This window comes from Orcinus orca, chromosome 15 (genome assembly GCF_937001465.1).
Source record: "Orcinus orca chromosome 15, mOrcOrc1.1, whole genome shotgun sequence".
In the NCBI taxonomy this organism is placed as follows: domain Eukaryota; kingdom Metazoa; phylum Chordata; class Mammalia; order Artiodactyla; family Delphinidae; genus Orcinus; species Orcinus orca.
The window spans coordinates 64,624,674-64,643,403 of NC_064573.1; the positions used below are offsets into that span (position 1 = coordinate 64,624,674).

At 45.6% G+C, this 18,730-nt stretch overlaps 1 protein-coding gene across 3 annotated transcripts in view; it reads right to left on the reverse strand.

Annotated features, from left to right (window-relative positions):
* The window catches only part of SPECC1L (sperm antigen with calponin homology and coiled-coil domains 1 like), a 121,879-nt gene extending 106,451 nt beyond the window's left edge, over positions 1-15,428 (reverse strand). For 2 of the 3 annotated variants that reach the window (XM_049698462.1, XM_033439685.2), the window contains exons 1-2: positions 15,275-15,403; positions 11,485-11,597 (exon numbers count right to left, since the gene is read on the reverse strand). The gene's annotated coding sequence lies outside the window, so the exon portion shown is untranslated. Of the gene's footprint in view, positions 1-11,484; positions 11,598-15,274 lie in introns of all 3 variants that reach the window. The other variant, XM_004276057.4, reaches the window with a different exon arrangement.
* Between the last annotated feature and the right edge of the window lie 3,302 nt (positions 15,429-18,730).

Consider the following 18,730-nt stretch of genomic DNA (forward strand, 5'->3'; position numbering starts at 1 on the left):
CCTGATTTAGCAAACTCTGAGCTTCAGTAACAGGTTACTAGTAACACATTAAGAGTAACAGGGCTTCCCTGGTGGCGCACTGGTTAAGAATCCGCCTGCCAATGCAGGGGACATGGGTTCGAGCCCTGGTCCAGGAAGATCCCACATGCCGCAGAGCAACTAAGCCCGTGTGCCACAACTACTGAGCCTGCACTCCAGAGCCCGCGAGCCACAACTCCTGAAGCCCGGGCGCCTAGAGCCCGTGCACTGCAACAAGAGAAGCCACCACAATGAGAAGCCCGCACACCACAACCAAGAGTAGCCCCCGCTCACTGCAACTAGAGAAAGCCCACGCACAGCAACAAAGACTCAACGCAGCCAACAATAAATAAATAAAATAAATAAATTTTTAAAAAAAAGAGTAATGGAGACTTCCCTGGTGGTTCATTGGAAGGTGGTCCAGTGGTCCACCTTCCAATGCAGGGGATGTGAGTTGGATCCCTGGTCTGGGAACTAAGATCCCACATGCCACCGGGCAACTAAGCCCGTGGGCTCCAACTAGAGAACTTGCGCACCACAGCTAGAGAGCCTGCGTGATACAAACTACAAAGCCCATGTGCTCTGGAACCTGCGCACCACAGCTAGAGAAGAGAAAACTCGCACGCCACAACTAGAGAAGCTCATGTGCAGCAACAAAAAGATCCTGCATGCGTCAACGAAGATCCCGCGTGCCGCAACTAAGACCCAACACAGCCATAATTAATTAATTAAAAATCTTAAAAAAAAAAAGAATAATAGACTCTCATACAAACTGTACAGCAGCTCACCCCAAACTCAGCAGATGGGACTCTTCAGATTCTAATCCTTCAAAACTATTTCTTAGGTTTAAAATATTACCCCCAAAATTACCAAATCCTGTCTCTGAGAACACTGCTTACCTAATCTGATTTACTGCAAATGAGTAATTTAACTATTTCAGCTTTAAAAACAACCATCTGGGCTTCCCTGGTGGCCCAGTGGTTAAGAATCCGCCTGCCAATGCAGGGGACATGGGTTCGAGCCCTGGCCCGGGAAGATCCCAAATGCCGTGGAGCAACTAAGCCCGTGCACCACAACTACCGAGCCTGTGCTCTAGAGCCCATGAGCCACAACTGAGCCCACCTGCCACAACTATTGAAGCCCACGTGCCCCTAGAGCCCATGCTCTGCAACAAGAGAAGCCACTGCAATGAGAAGCCCACGCACCGCAACGAAGAGTAGACCCCACTCGCCGCAACTAGAGAAAGCCCATGCGGAGCAACGAAGACCCAATGCAGCCATTAATTAATTAATTAATTAATTGAAAAAGAAAAAAAGACACAATGCAGGCAAAAATAAATTGGAAAAAAAAAAAAAAACAGGGCTTCCCTGGTGGCGCAGTGGTTGAGGGTCCGCCTGCTGATGCAGGGGACACGGGTTCGTGCCCCGGTCCGGGAGGATCCCACATGCTGCGGAGCGGCTGGGCCCGTGAGCCATGGCCGCTGAGCCTGCGCGTCCGGAGCCTGTGCTCTGCAACGGGAGAGGCCACAGTGAGAGGCCCGCATACCACAAAAAAAACAAACAAACAAACAACCATCCCTTCTAAGGACTTCAAAACACAAACAGATTTTTATGAGAGAGAGAAGAGCAGCATTGTTCTGGGCCATAACACTAAACACAGAGCATGGTGCCAGAAGGCAGATCTCCAACTAGCAGCCTGGGACACTGCGGCTGTGCACTCAGGAATTCAGTCTAGTGGAAAGAACCCAGATTATTCCGGCAGAACCTGGTTCAAGTGCCAGCTCCACCACTTACTTGTTATGTGGCTCTGGGCATGTTACTCACGTCCAAACTTCAGTCCTTGCATCTCTAGGTGGAGGCTAAGAGCTCCTACACAGGACTGCTACAGGAACCACACCAAACAGCACACTGCTATGCTTGCTACATCACAGAGGTGAATTCCCTGTACCCTAACTTCTTACTTCTTTCCAACTCCTCACACCACCAGCAGAAAAGAAGGGGTCTCTCCCCCCAGGACAGTCCCCAGGGCTGTTCTGCTCCACTCCATCTTCCAGACAACTAAAAACTCCACGGTCCACTGCAGGTGTGTGCCACCCCCTCTGGGGCCTAACCACTGCTGCTGTCACCCCGTGGGGTCTAACTCAGCAAGGCCTTCCTTTGCCTTCCTCATTCAGTGGGTCACTAATTGGACTTGCCCTTCCTCTGTCCCTGGTGTCCAGCCCTCTCCTCACTCGCTCCCTCGCCCAGTATGAGTCTCCCCACTGGCCTTCCATCACACCTCCTGACTGACACACATCTCTCTCTGAACCTTTCTGCATGCTTTCAATCCCTTCTATCCTTGCATCTTTCTTCTTTTTGAATTGTTGCTTTTTTGTGTGTGTGTGTGGTACACAGGCCTCTTACTGTTGTGGCCTCTCCCATTGCGGAGCACAGGCTCCGGACGCGCAGGCTCAGCGGCCAAGGCTCACAGGCCCAGCCGCTCCACGGCATGTGGGATCCTCCCGTACCAGGGCACGAACCCGTGTCCCCTGCAACGGCAGGCGGACTCTCAACCACTGCGCCACCAGGGAAGCCCCGAATTGTTGCTTTTTTAAGATGAGATTAAGGTATTGTGGATTTTTGTAAAAGATTCTTTATTAATTAAATTAGAAAATAACAGAAAAAACTCTGGGCCTGGCTTCCCAGGTCCTCTAATCAGTCCTCTCTGCTTCCTGTTTGCCTATGACCGAGGACAGACAGCAAACTACAGTCCATGGGCCAAATCCAGCTCATCACTTGTTTTTGTACAGTCCACAAACTAAGAATATTTCTTGCTTTTTTTTTTTTTTTTTTTTTGCGGTACGTGGGCTTCTCACTGTTGTGGCCTCTCCCATTGCGGAGCACAGGCTCCGGACGCACAGGCTCTGCGGCCATGGCTCACGGGCCCAGCCGCTCCGCGGCATGTGGGATCTTCCCGGACCGGGGCACGAACCCGTGTCCCCTGCATCGGCAGGCAGACTCTCAACCACTGCGCCACCAGGGAAGCCCTATTTCTTGCATTTTTAAATGGTTGGGGAGAAAAAAAAAAAATCAAGAGTATTTTGTGACATCAAAAACTATACAAAATTCAAGTTTTCAGATCCACTAAGAAAATTTTATTGAAACACAGGTACACTCATTCATTCATGTATTTCTATGGCTACTTCTGTGCTGATTAGTTGCAACAGAGACTATATGGCCTGCAAAGTCAAAAACATTTACTACCTGGCTCTTTACAGAAAAAGCCTGTCAGTCTCTGTCTCTACTGAGACTATAATGATATGCCTTCCCCGCCTCTCAGTTGACTTTGACTTTCCTCTTCTATTTTTTTTTTGGCCGCGCCATAGAGTCTTAACCACTGGAGTGCCAGGGAAGTCCCTTTGTTTTTTGGGGGGTTGACTTTCATATAGAACTATAGGTGACTAAATTCCCCATCTCAGGAATGTTTTCCCCTTTTCCAAATCCCAACCATTACCAGCAGCTTATGTGGAAGCAGGTAAGCAAAACATTCCTTGTTACTATACAGATTGAGGCCTTGGCGATGCTGTCCCCGTGTATACAAGGGACGGCTGACGACCCCCTATTCACTTCCAATCTTTCACAGCGGGCTGGCAGGCTAGCAGCTAGGAAAGAGAGCATGCAATATAGGGTACTGAAAGAAATGCTCAAGGAAGCCATGGGAATAATGTGTCTGTCCTGTACCACAATGTCATCATTTACGTGTTACCAGTATAAGTGAAAGTCAAAAAGATACCAACTCAAAACAACAGAATTTCAAAAAGAAATCAGGAAGAAAAAGCTGATGAGGGGCAGAAGGGGATGAGGAGAAAACCGACAACTTAGACTCTCACCAACTGTGGTTAATGGAAAACTGTGGAGACCCTAGCATTAAAGGGGCATGCAGCCCTCCCCCGGAGGCCAAAGCAGTCTAAGAAGGAAGGTCCCTATGAAGCTGGAACCTCAGCTCATCGGGTGTCCTGACACCCTCGAGCTGCCACGCTACATAAGGTAGTCTAACCCCAGGGATCACTACCTCCTTGCACACCATCTGGGAACAAATAAGAACTAAGAAACCTGGAATGCACCTCTGTGACTAGTCTCAATAGGAAACCCTGACCTTTTGAAGGCAAGATGTTTTCACCTCAAATTTTTTTCAACTTTACCGAGATATAATTAATAAATAAAACTGTAACACATTTAAAATGTACATCACGGCGACTGATGTACATATACATTGTAAAAGGATTCCCACCACCTAGTTAATTAATACGTCACCGCACATATTTATCTTTTGTTCATGTGTGTGAGAAGCAGATTTTGGAAGGGTGCAGGTGCTGTCAAAGGTTAGAATCTGATCCTATTGTCCACAAGTTCCCGGGAAGAGGAAAGCTCTGAAAGACAGACCCTGGAAGACTTGCTTCTGTAGCAGAAGAGGGAGTTTGGGCTTAAAGTGTCCCCACAGCACAGCAGGGCTCTTCCAAGGGCAACAATACAGTCCTGAGCTGAAATAAATCATCTGATTTACACTGTCTGGATCCAGGAAGACAGGAGTCCCAGGTAGACTGTCCTCCTCAGAGGACCTGGTAAGGTACTGTGTGCAGTTCTAGAACCACACTGTGAGGAGAAAATCTAATAACCAGCCTGTCTCCAGTCCAGAGAGCTCTGAAAACAACTCAAGTAAGTGAGACTTTCATCTCGGTAAGTGAAAATAGTCGTTTTCAAACTTCAAAAGGTCCAGAAAGCAGGAATAGGACTAGAGAGTGAAAGTTATCAAGCGACAGATTCCGAGGCAACTAATAATCAGCGATGTCCCTACACCAACCGACCGGCCTTAAAACTGGCTGGGTCCTCCCCTCGCCGAAGGCACTCAAGCGGGGCCAGGAGGACTGCTCGTCTTCAGACACCAGCTGAATGTTCGGCTCCTGCACTAACTTCGGTTAGCTAGATACTCGGACAGTCACAACGCTTCAGCTCTCAGGGCTCCAGGTAACAGTGGTGTAACATCAACTGTTTTAAAGAGCATCACATTGAACCTACACGGGGGAATTTGCTGGGCTCACTTTCTCACTTGCCTGTTTCCTGAGGGAATCTCTTTCTCAGTGCAGCCACCAGCCACCCCCATCACCTGAAATGTCCCAAGCTCGCTTCTGACGCAGCATGGCACATATATCTAAGCTCCAGGCTCCTGACAATTAAAAAAAAAAAAAAAAGTATGTAGACAAAAGACAAAGAAACCAGTAACTGCTATGCAAAAAGTAATCAGCTGTTTGAGAGATAACAGGTCTTTTTCCTCTTGACCTCACTATGCTCTGAAGCTTCACCTGCAAAGATGTTCAGAGACTAAGAACCCTTCACAGAAGTCACTCTCTGGCGTCAATACAGACCCTGCTGCTGCTGACCACCCTCTCCCCACCTGAAGGACTCCCTGGCCAGACAAGGTGCAGCACCTATGCAATCACATGCGACGAGGAATGAAACAGCATAGGAACCCTGGGTGGTTATCCCTGAGGATAATGAACCTTGGGTGACAAAGTAAACACTGCGTTAGCGTTTCAGCAGAGACTCTCATACTTGCATAATAAATCCCCCTCTTAGCCTACCATCACAGGATATACTCTTCAATTTTTATTTCCTGCTTAAAAAAAAATCACTACAGAAATAGTATTGTAGGGCTTCCCTGGTGGCGCAGTGGTTGAGAGTCCGCCTGCCGATGCAGGGGACACGAGTTCGTGCCCCAGTCCGGGAAGACCCACATGCCTCGGAGCGGCTGGGCCCGTGAGCCATGGCCGCTGAGCCTGCGTGTCCGGAGCCTGTGCTCCGCAACGGGAGAGGCCACAACAGTGAGGGGCCCGCATACCAAAAAAAAAAAAAGAAAAAAAAAGAAATAGTATTGGAAAAAATTATAAATTCCAAATTCATACTTCACTGTCACTTTATTTAAAATAATGTGTATACTGCATATGTGAGAAAAACGAACCAATCAAACAAAATCATCATTAACTACTATCAAGGGCCATCCCATATTTAAAACTTGCCTGAGTGGCTTAAGGGAGAAGAGGCATGAAATTAGGAAGAGAAGAGAGGGGGCCCAGCCAAGCGCTCAGGCAAGAAAGGGTGTAGAAGGAGGAGGCAAAGAAGAGGACCTCAGTAAGACAAGGCAGGCGTCAAGGTCAGTCCCCCAGCCATCGTCCTATGACACCCCCACAGGCTTTGTCACTAGTTGCCCCTTCAATTCTTGGGCAGTTTTTCGTACGTGGAGCCAAATGTCAGTGCAACTATAACTACCATTTACTAGGGAACCTGCCAAAGCAGCACAAAATAAATCCAGCCCTCTTTCCATGTGAAAGCTCTTCAAATATTTCAATTATAAGAGAAACAATGCCCTACATAGTCTTCTATTCTCCAGGCTAAATGGCACTGTCGTTCCTTCAACCATATGGCAAATGCATTCCAGTTGAAAGGCAGCATATTACAGTGAAAAGAACATAGGGCTTTTAGTCAGAAAACTGGGCTCAAGTCCAAGCTTGGCCCCTGGTTAACTCTGTATTCTTAACCTCGTTTCCTCACTTATAAAATTAAGGAAAATAACTACCTTAAGCTGTATGGTGAGAGGACCGTATTTAATGAAAGGTACACATGAAATGTATGCTTTTTCAGCCATGCTGCCACGGATGCTCATTAGATTCCACAGTACTAATAACCTAAACCTCATAAACCTTATGAATTAAATTAGTTTTATAAATAAAGTTTTGGAACCCAACCCAACTAAGCACATGTGTGGTGGGGGAGGACAGCGAGAAGCAAAGGCAGGAGAGGAGGTGACTAAGATCCCTGTACTGCTAGACAGTATGCTGGGTGGCATTTATATTCCACACTAGACCTTCAGAAATATTACTTTAACATAAACTTGCAGGTTGTGTTTTGTTCTGAAGTTTTATAAACGAACATTAGTAACTGAATTGCCCAAAAAATTTTTCTGCAAAATAATGTTTTATTCATTAGAGTGACATTCTGATTATTAATAGATGACTAGCATTCCATCATGATGGAGCTGGTCTGGATGAGCAAGACTTTGACCTGGATGGGTAACACAAAGGGTGAATAACTGTGTGTCTAAAATGTGCATTTCTAACTTCATTTCAAAGTCAAATATAAAAAACAAAATCAGAACCGAAATGCTTATTTTAACTGCATTACCACTGGGGCCAACATAGAAGGGTTAGTGCAGGCCAAACTAGGCTACATATCAATATAAATCTGCCCTTATTGGGAGGGAATTCCCTCCAGGCCTAACCACTCTAGAGGACCCAGATTATTTTCCCTAAGCATCACCATGAATAATTTAAAGTAGGCTTTACTGGAGGGACAATCTCAATAATTCATAGGGCAATATAACAAACACAGAAAAGTTCAGGAAGAAAACAAGAGGCTTGACTGGGCCCAGAAGTTTTGCCATGTCCCCCAAAAGTACTCTCAACTGCATCCATCAGAAACCTCCAGCACATATAGCTCACCTGGTTTTCGGGGAACGATGTCTATTACTTGTCAACAGAATAAGAGGATTTGGATACAATTTATAAATGTGCAAACTTTGCTACCAAGGACTCATATGTGGATCTCCTAGAACTTCATATCCACATTAACCAATTGGGTCTTTTTTCCTTTTTTTAATTTTATGAAAATGTTTCTACTTTCTCCTGCAAGATTATTAATACTAATACTGACTTAAAGTAACTTGTAACAACATTTAGGGCAATCTAGCCTTTGGTACTTCATATACACTACTCAGAAAGCCCCCACAGACTCAAACTGCAATGGTAAAACCCTAGGCTATGCTACTTGTTTATTTCCTGACTTTCCACCCCTGCTCCTATTAGAAAGTAAACTCTAAGAGTGCAGGGTGTTTTGTTTGTTTTGTTCATGTTGTTGCCTCAAAGCCTAGAACAGTGCCTGATCCATAATAGCCTTTTATTATCTGCTGAATTGAATGAATAAACAGTATATTTATATTATGGAATATTACTATGAAGCCATTAATCACAATGAGTCAGAATGATACCAGCTGATTTAATGGACTTTCCAGAAGTATTAAGTGAGGAAAACAAAAGGCAGAAGTGCCAAAAATATCCCATGTTTTAAAAAGTATGCCCTGAAAACCCATACATTGATCAGGAAGTGGAGAACTTAGAACCTGACACACTGCTGGAGGGACTGTAAAATGAAGCAGCTTTGAAAAACAGTTGGTGGTTCCTCAAAAAGTTTAACATTGCTACCATATGACCCAGTGATTCCACTTCTACATATACACCTAAGAGAACAGGAAACATCTGTCCACACAAAAATTTGTACATGAATGTTCACAGCAGCATTATTCATACTATCCAAAAGTGGAATAAACCAGGGACTTCCCTAGTGGTCCAGTGGTTAAGATGCTGCACTTCCAATGCAGGGGGTGCGGGTTCAGTCCCTGGTCAGGGAACTAAAATCCCACGTGTCGTGTGGCCAAAAAATTAAAAAAAAAAAAAAAAAGAAAGAAAAGAAAAGTGGAATAAACTAAATGTCCATCAACTAATGAATAGATAACAAAGTATGGACTCTTATTTAGCCATAAAAGGAATGAAGTACTAATGAATGCTACAACATGGATAACCCTTGGAAACATTATGCTAAATGAAAGAAACCACACAAAAGGCCACATATTGTCTGATTCCATTTATATCCAGAACAGACAAGTCCAGAGAAAGTAGTGATCGCCAGGGGCTTGGGGGAGTGGAGAATGGGGAGTGACTGTTGCTGGGTACAAGGTTTCTTCCTGAGGTGATGAAAATGCTCTGGAATTAAGAGAGTGGTGCTCAATGCACAACTCTGTGAATGTACTAAAAACCACTGAGGTGTGCAATTCAAAAAGCATGGCAACCTAAATGTCGATCAACACAGGAATGGATAAAGAAGATGTGGTACATATATACAATGGAATATTACTCAGTCATAAAAAAGAACAAAATCATTCCATTTGCAGCAACATGGATGGACCTAGAGACTGTCATACTGAGTGAAGTAAGTCAGACAGAGAAAGACAAATATTATATGATATTGCTTATATGTGGAATCTAAAAAAAGGGAACAAAATGAACTTATCTACAAAACAGAAATAGAGTTACAGATGTAGAAAACAAACTTATGGTTACCAGGGGGTCACGGGAGAGAGATAAATGGGAAGATTGGGATTGACATATACACACTACTATGTATAAAACATTGATAGATAACTAATAAGGACCTACTGTATAGCACAGGGAATTCTACTCAGTACTCTGTAATAGCCTATGTGGGAGGGGAATCTGAAAAGGAGTGGATATATGTGTATATATAGCTGATTCACTTTGCTGTACACCTGAAACTAACACAACATTGTAAATCAATTGTACTCTAGGGACTTCCCTGGTGGTCCAGTGGTTAAGAATCCATCTTCCAATGCAGGGGACACAGGTTCCATCCCTGGTTGGGGAACTAAGATCCCACATGCCTCAGGGCAACTGAGCCCGCACGCCGCAACTACTGAGCCCACGCGCCGCAACTAGAGAGAAGCCCATGCACCACAACTAGAGAGAAGCCCGCATGCCGCAACTAAAGATCCCACATGCCACAATTAAGACTGGATGCAGCCAAAAATAAATTAAATTAAAAAAAAAAACTATACTCCAATAAAAATTTAAATAAATAAATAAATTTGACTCATTTAAGTTGGAAAAAACAAAAAGGATGAACTTTATGGTATATGAATTATACCTCAGTAAAGCTGTTATTTTTAAAAACCATACATGTTTGCAAATGAGTACATGAATGAATATATGCATACACGATTCTTGTATTCAAATGAATACATGAACGATGAAGAGTGGTATGAAAGGTTGACATTCCTGGTGGTGGAGTTCGGGGGAGGGGAGAGTGGGGTGGGGAGAGGAGACAAGTGTTGAGGCAAGAAGTAAGAGATAAACAAAAAAAGACTAAAAAATCCAAGGCTGGTGGCCTTGAGTGGCAGGGGCCGGGCAAAGTTGAATAATTACGCAATGAGGTAAGCTTGAGGAATAAAAATGAGGGGGACTTCCCTGGCGGTCCAGCGGTTAGGACTCAGCGCTTTCACTGCAGAGAGCCCAGGGTTCAATCCCTGGCCAGGGAACTAAGATCCTGCAAGCCTTGCGGCTTGCCCCCCCCCCCCAAAAAAAAGAATAAAAATGAGGGAACTAGGTTTGAAAAATCCAGCAGGTAATTTGTAACAGGGCAGAGAAAACACACCTGAGTAAGTGTAATGATGTGACAGAGTTTGCAGAAATGCAGAGGCCAGATGGGGAAAAGAACAAGAACACAGGACAGAAGATTTAAGACTGACCCTAACCAGGGACTTCCCTGGCGGTCCAGTGGTTAGGACTCGGTGCTTTCACTGCTGGAGCCTGGGTTCAATCCCTGGTCAGGGAACTAAGGTCCAGCAAGCCACCAGGCCAGGGCTGGGGGGTTGGGGCGGGAGGCTGGGGGAGACTGACCCAAACGCATCAAGGTTTAAAATGTGCAAGAAGACTCAATAGCTCCTGCTCAAGAACTCTTGGGCCTGGTGGGGTAGAACAAACTATGACCAGGAGACGCTACCAGGGGAAGAAGGGAGTGGGACTCAGGACACTGGCATCTCCTACATGGCAGGACAGGGGCATCTCTCGGAAGAAAGTGTCCAGTTGTGACTGTTCTGGAAATCAGCAGCCCCAACAAACTGCTTCAGGACTTCCCACGGGACGAGGTGCCCCTAGAAAATGGCTGAGTTGGGACTTTCCCAAGAACATGAAAAGTGAGAGAGGAAGAAAGGGACAACTTTCATTTTTAACAAGTATTTCTTGACAAATCCTAACACTGCCGTCAGTTTCTTTGCCTCTTTCCCAAGCTTAATCAGGCTCTTTTTTTTTTCTTTTGTACAAACTCAGTTCTTTTGAAAAGAAGTGTAATACAGGGCTTTTTTTTTTTCAAGAGACAAAGTATTTTTCCCCTTTAACATTTCTGTTTTCCCTGGGCTATATGTACAAGAGACGAACTTGAAATTTAATATCTTCATCTCTTAAAACTTTACCATCCAAAAACAACAACAACAACAATAAAAACCACCACCACCAAGATGGAAGGTATACAAGGGGAAAAAGGGAAACAACATGAAACAAATGCACATTCCTTCCAGAGCCCGGAACAAAGGTGATAGAATAGACATCACAGACAGAGTCTCCTCCGTCAAGAAATTAGATTTTAATTAGACACTAAGACACAATTAAATGGACTTTGCAAGTTGGTGTGCATGGCTGGGAGGTACCTCAGGGATGGCGAGGTCAAGTGGACCTGTAGTGAAAAGCTCCTCAGGGACAGGGACTAAGTGACCCACTTCCTCAGGACCCATGCCTAACAAACTACTCACCCAGCAGATGCAACGACACGCACCCCACTCTGCACTGTGGTGTCCCAGCTGGTGGAGAAGAGCAGACAAAACCAGAGAGCCAAATCCTAACTGGACAGGGTGCTTGGACAAGCCTGCAGGAGACAGGATAAGGGATGCCTTTCAGGCCAGGTCCTACCTGAGCTGAGTTTTGAAGGATGAAGTGAGAGAAAAGCTTTCCAGCAGAGGAGACTGGAGAGAGTTCCAAGGACCAAGAGCTCAACGAAGCACCTAAAAGGAGGTGGGGGCAGGACGAGAGTGGCGGCCAGAGCCCAGTGACACCAGGCTAAGGATCGGTAGATCTGATTGTAAAGATAGTGGGAGCCATTGAAGGATTTTAAATTGTGCAGCGAGCAGGGCAGTAACCGTGAACAGATTAACATTTTAGAAAGAAAGGCAGGGGCAAACCTCAGGATTTAACCAAAAAATAAAGACAAGAACTACAATGAAGATGTGCAAAAAGGTCAGGGAAAGCACTTAACAGATCTGCATTCTCTTCTTCTGGACAAATGTCCTTTACAGAGTTTCCATGTTATCCTTTGAAAATGGAGAACTCAGGTGGGTGAGAGCAGTCAGTCCTCCCAATGTGAACATGAGTATTTGAAGAATTAAAGATTGCATTATTAATTTTAATTTGAGACACTTTTAAAATGTATGCTTGATACACATTATATACTGTAGTTTTGTAAGTACAAAAGAAAATTTACAATAACTCTAAATCTAAATTTAGTAAGATTTTTTAAATCTTTACAAATTTTTAAGATTTCACAGACACAATGGTCATCTGTTACATTCACTTTGGAACTGGACAGGGTGCTGGACAGCCACTTCTCCCCTCAGCATATCTGAAATATAATCTGTAAGCCTAATTTCTTGATGGTCATGGTGTTTCACAGCAAAAGACTGGGGTCACAATACTAAAAAGTTTCGGAGCTGACAGAGAATCCCCACAGGGGTTCTTTACCTCGGCAGCCAGTCTATTCAATACTAACAATTCCAACCACCAGGAGGAATTTCCCTGCCTAGGCTTATACACACACAAAAATATCCTGACATTTTACATCTGGTAGGAAAGGATGATCAGAAGTGTCTTTAATACCAAACAAATTCAACAGAGCCTTCTTAGTTGCCTGTGGATTGGGACAAATGACCACAAAGTAACTCATATTTACTCTTAAAAAATAATCTATACTTTAATCTTAGCAGCAAAAGCCCCAGGAACATTTTCACTAAACTCCCTTACTACAACAGCAAAACAATAGATTCTACGTTCTCTTTATTTCTAAAAATACCTCATTGTGATAAGAAAACCAACCTGTAGTTGCCATTTATTACAATCTCATTTAGCACCATTTACTATCACCATCATGTCACAGAAGATGCTTTAATTTTAGTATCAAGAAAATGACATTTTTTAGAAAGGGAAGTCCTAGTTGAATAAATTTAGTTTTATGAAAAACTCCCTATATTGTCCTCATTTTTCTTAATACACTGAAGCCCACTCAACAGTTCATTTCAGGGGCCTGACCAAGAGTCTCCGAGATTGGTTCTCACCAGCCTTACAACACCACCTGGTCTTTGACGAAGGACCACAATGTCATAGAACTGGTGAGAAGGCCCAGTTCTACCCCTGGCTGAAGAGGACTAAGTAGGCAAAGATCCATTAAACATTAAAATTGGCAACTCAAGCTCCTTTCCATCTCCACCCCCAACCCCCACACTTCACAGATGGGGAAATGAAGGCCAGAAAGGAAAACCGACTTGCCCAAAGCCATAAAGCCAAGAAATTTAACTCACCTACTGACACCCTGCCACTGTTCCTCTACTGAGGTGGAGAGTTTGCGTAATGACTATGGACAAGTTAGCCATGTGATTTAAATATGTATATGGTTATACAGCAAGTCTTAATGTATTATGAAAACCCATCCCTAATAATAATTTTGAACCAAAGCAATACTATCATCTGAGTCATCTAAAATATAAGATGTACTTTATGGAGTCAGTTATAAAGAGAACCTCTGCTTCAGAGAAATCCCGTCTCAAGAGGACACACTGCAGATACACAACCCCAAAAGTTCAAGTTTAAAACAGAAATTTTGATACAAACCTCACCTTAACCAATACTGCTATAATCACTTCCCATTCACTATGATGCTGAACTGCACACTTAGATATTTGGACTGTTGCCAAGGTGCAGAGTGATAAAGCTTTTCTATGGCACTATATTCACTTTCTTTTCTTTTTAAAAAAAATTTATTTATTTTATTTATTTATTTTTGGCTGTGTTGGGTCATTGTTGCTGCGCGTGGGCTTTCTCTAGTTGTGGTGCGCGGGCTTCTCACTGAGGTGGCTTCTCTTGTTGCAGAGCACAGGATCTAGGTGCACGGGTTTCAGTAGTTGTGGCTCGCGAGCTCTAGAGCACAGGCTCAGTAGTCGTGGCACACAGGCTTAGTTGCTCTGCGGCACGTGGGATCTTCCCGGACCAGAGCTCGAACCCATATCCCCTGCATTGGCAGGCAGATTCTTAACCACTGCGCCACCAGGGAACCCCTCACTTTCTTACTGAAAATGAATGTCAAGAAAATCCCTACATACGTAGAGTATGCACAGGCAACTAAAAAGCATTCTCCAGCTATCTCAAGATGCTTGGTGTACACTCATTCAACGGAGAAAAGGAGACATGTTTCAAGAGAAAAAAAATTACTGGATCAGCTATCTCTTTATAGAAAAAAATCTTACCTAGGTCAATACCTTACTTCTCCTTACCCTTCTGCATCGATGTGTCTATTTGATAACCTACCCATATTATAGTGATGTCTGCTGGTATCTACCAAGCCCCAGGCTCTGATTGCATCTCAAGATGCAGCCCCCGGGGTGAAAGCAAACATTTTTTAGTCTCTCGCATCTGCTGCAAACTTACAAGACATTATCAGTGGCTGAAGATGATTTTTTTTTTTTAATACAACACAGACATTTCCCCCTGTGATCAATACAGGACGGCGAATTTATGGGAATTTTCCCTGGGTCCTCCCGTGCTTGCCCGCGAATTACCAAGGGCATTAACAAATCAAGATTCTTTGCGCTTGAATGATCACAGGAGTTACTTGGTTTTGTAAATGGGCCGAAACTGAGTGGAAACTTTCTTTTCCAGTCATCTCCAGGGGAGCTGCCCAGAAACGAACTCTGATGTCTTAAACGTAACCACTGAAGCCATACAATGACCACACTGCGGGAAAGGCAGAATTTCCTCGGCAGAACACAAGATTATTCACATCCAACCTGATGCAATTAACCAGGTCTGGAGAAAAAAGGATACTCCTCCTGCTCCGGGCTGACCCCGCCGGCGGAGCTGGGAGCGGGTGGGGGCGCGGCCCGGCGGAAGCAGAGCCCGCAGGAGGCCCGGGTCGGCCGCCCGCCGCATCCTCGGGCCCGGGGATGGAGGCCGGGGACTAAAGGACTGGGGGCCAGGGGCTATGGGGCGGCGGCCCCAGCCTCTCCTGGCGCGCGAGGAGAGGAGACCGGTGGGCGCGGGCGCAGAACCAGCCAGGCCCCAAGCAGCCGGGACGCCCGCCGGCCGGGGTCGCGGCTTCGGCTGCCCGGGGGCCCGCGAGGGGATGGCGCAGGCGCGCGCCAGGCGGGGGGCCCGGGAGGGGACGGCGCAGGCGCGGGCCGCCGGGGTCTGCGGGGCCGCCGGGGCCTGGCCGCGCGGGCGGCGCTGAGGAGAGGGACGCTCCCACCGCGCACACTCAGGGCACCCGGCCCCGGCTCTTACCGCGCAGCGCCGCCTCGCTTGCTCGCTGGCTCCGGGCTGGGGCCGGGCGGCGAGCTCGCCCGGTGGCGCGGCCCGAATCCGTTGAGTCCGGCCTCAGGGCAGCAGCCAACCCCGCGGCGCCGTTCGCCCGGCCCGCCCAGCCTCCCTCGCGGCCCACGCCCCCAGCCCGCCCCTTGTCCGTCCCACACGGCCGCCGAAGACTGCGCAGGCGCGGCGCAGGCCCCGCCCACATCCGCCCCCGCGCAGGCGTCTGCGGCACAGCCCACTCGGCTCGCCTCCCTCTCGGCTCTGGATCGCGCAGGCGCCATACCATCCGGCCGGCCACAGAAATGCCTCAGGCAGGCAGTGCGCATGCGTGAGGCTTCCTGCTCGCGCTCGCTGGCGGATGCTCCTGGAGGATGCACTGGGCACTGCCGAGTGATGTGCTAACGCTCCATCATCCCAAAGGCTCGGCTTAGCCCAGAGGTCCACGATTCATGCTCGGCTTAGCCAAGAGGTCCAACATTCAGGGACGTATCTATAGCGTGCCCAAGGACGGCGCTGGGCTTGAGCTAGACAGTGGTGGGAAAACGCAGAAGCCCTGCCCTCCCGGTACTCCCTGGAGATTTGGGGGGAGATGGGATGCAGGTTTTAAAAAAAAGCACAACTTTTTTTTTTTTAATTAATTAATTAATTAATTTTTGTCTGCATTTGGTCTTCGTTGCCCCGCGCGGGCTTTCTCTAGTTGTGGCGAGTGGGGGCTACTCTTCATTGCAGTGCGTGGGCTTCTCATTGTGGTGGCTTCTCTTGTGGAGAACAGGCTCTAGGTGCGCAAGCTTTAGTAGTTGTGGCACGTGGGCTCAGTAGTTGTGGCTCGCGGGCTCAGTAGTTATGGCTCGCGGGCTCTAGAGCACAGGCTCAGTAGTTGTAGCGCACAGGCTTAGTTGCTCCGTGGCACGTGGGATCTTCCCGGACCAGAGCTGGAACCCGTGTCCCCTGCATTGGCAGGCGGATTCTTAACCACTGCGCCACGAGCAAAGCCCCAACATTTCTTTATTGGTCCTAAGTCTAGACAGAATTCCTTTTTCTTCCTGTGTCATTTTTACTGAGTTATATTTTTGCAGGAAAGTGTCTTTTGTTAATGTTTTACAAATCATTGGCATAACGTTGTTCATGTAATTCTCTGATGGTTTTTGTTATAATCATTGTTTCTTTTTGTTTCTCAATAAATTTCTAATACATTTACATATTTCAAAATTCAGAAAGCACCTTCTCAACCCTGTCTCCATTGCTGTAGTGCCTCTTCCCAGCTGCAGCTAAATGTATTCAGTTTCTTGATAAAAATATTTTTTGAATATAAATAAATATCCAAAATAAGCAGATTGGTTCTTTAGCTTCCTTTTTTTGTTTTTTTTACACAATGGTAGTCTACTATACATAATGATCTGTACCTTTCTTTTTAAAACCGGAATAGCCATGATGGTTTAATAGTCTGGAGATAATCAATCATTCAACATTTGTGTAGGACTTAGGTCATGGTCCTCATCACCAGACAGCCTGCGTTTGAATCCTGGCTTCATCAGTTACTAACCATTTGTCTTTGCATTTCAGTTTCTTCATCTACAAAATGGGAGCTGTTATGGGTTGGGGGGATTAAGTGGGATAATGCATGAAGGGAGCTTAGCATGATGCCCAGCACCCAGTAAACACCTGGTGACTGTGAAGGGCATTCATGTTGCATCTGTTTCAGCATTTACAGTTCAAACAGGACTCAACATCATTTAGATCTTCACGCCAGCCCTGTAAGAACTGCATGGAGGACAAGAGATAATTTTTTTATATTAAAGTACACAAAATAAATATACAACTCAATGAAATACACAAAAGTGAAGGTCAAGAAAAAGAACTTGAGCAGTTTGCCAAGTCCCTCCTCTCCCCTGCCAACACTACATCCTCCCCAAATGTAACCACATTCTGACATCTAACTCAGGATGAATATGGGCTGATTTTGAACTTTAAATAAATGGAATTGTATTGTATTGATTTCCTAGGGCTGCTGTAACAAATTACCACAACCTTGGTGGCTTAAACCAAAAGAAATGTATCATCTCACAGTTCTAGAAGCCGGAAGTCCAACATCTAGGTGTCAGCATCTCTGAGTCTCCTCAGAAGGCCCTGGGGGAGGATCCATCCCTTGCCTCTTCTGCCTTCTGCCAGCTGCCTGCATTTCTTGATGTTCTTTTGCTTGTGGCTGCATCATTCTGATCTCTGCCTTGGTCTATGGCCTTCCCTGTGTTTGTGTGAAATCTCCCTTTGATTCTTATATAAGGACACTCATGATGGTGTTTAGGGCCCACCTGGATAATCCAGAATAACCCCCCCATCTCATGATCCTTAATTTATCACATCTTCAAAGACCCTCTTTCCAAATAAGGTAACATTTATAGGTCCCAGGGAAAGACTGGATATCTTTAGGGGGCATTATTCAGCCTACAGCAAGTATCTTTTTGTGTCTACCCTCTTTCACGCAACATGAATTCTGTGAGCTTCATCCATCTTGTTGCATGCATCTGTGGCATGCAAAATGAATATCATTTTGGTTGCTGTGTAATATTGAACTGTATGAATTTACCATTCCATGGTTTATCCATTCTATTGATGGACATTTGGGTTGTCTCCAGTTGTGAGCTATTTGTGGAATGAAAATTGGATTAAGCAAAAAAAGATTCCTGGAGTCTCCAATGGGAAGCTATATGCATCCTTGGTACACACCCTTCTAGGTTATCTGATTCTGATTCTGCGGGGGGGGGGGGGGGGGGGGCGGGGGACTTTGGGCCTTATATCATCTTTGAGCTCTTTTGCAATATTGTAGAAAATTGACAGCAATGCGAATAATTCTTGTCCAAGGACAACCCTCCCCCACAGTGGAAGAACCAGTTTTGCCTCCAAGTTCATTTCAATATTTCTGTTCTATATATGTGTCTGACCTTGGAGTTCTCCTTTGAACTGACGGTAACACCTTACTGGTTCCCTCATTTAATGAATGAGTTAAGTAAACTCTTTGATATATGTTTATTTTATATTTGTATAAGAGTCATGATTTTACCTTTTTAAAACATTACCCTTTAACATTAAGAATAAAGTTCCTATGAACGTCTTTATACACAGCGAAGTACTTTTAATGAACCAAAACTACTAACCTAGATTTTCTGCCATTGAAATTCCAAAGCAAAAGCGCCATTTTCCACCAAGCAGGAGGCTACTGACATTTCCTGAGTAGGAACCAGGTCTGCTGAACCGCACCTGTGCAGGGTTGGGTGGGTGGGTGGGTGGGAGAGGGTACAAAGATGGTTCTGACCAGGTCCCTAGCCTCTGAGAGCCTTCTCTGCCTGGGACAGCAGTGTAACCTGGTCCTGAATCAGGTGAGATGCTGCTAAGGTGTCCTGGATGGATCAGCAGGATTCTGGGAGGAGGTGG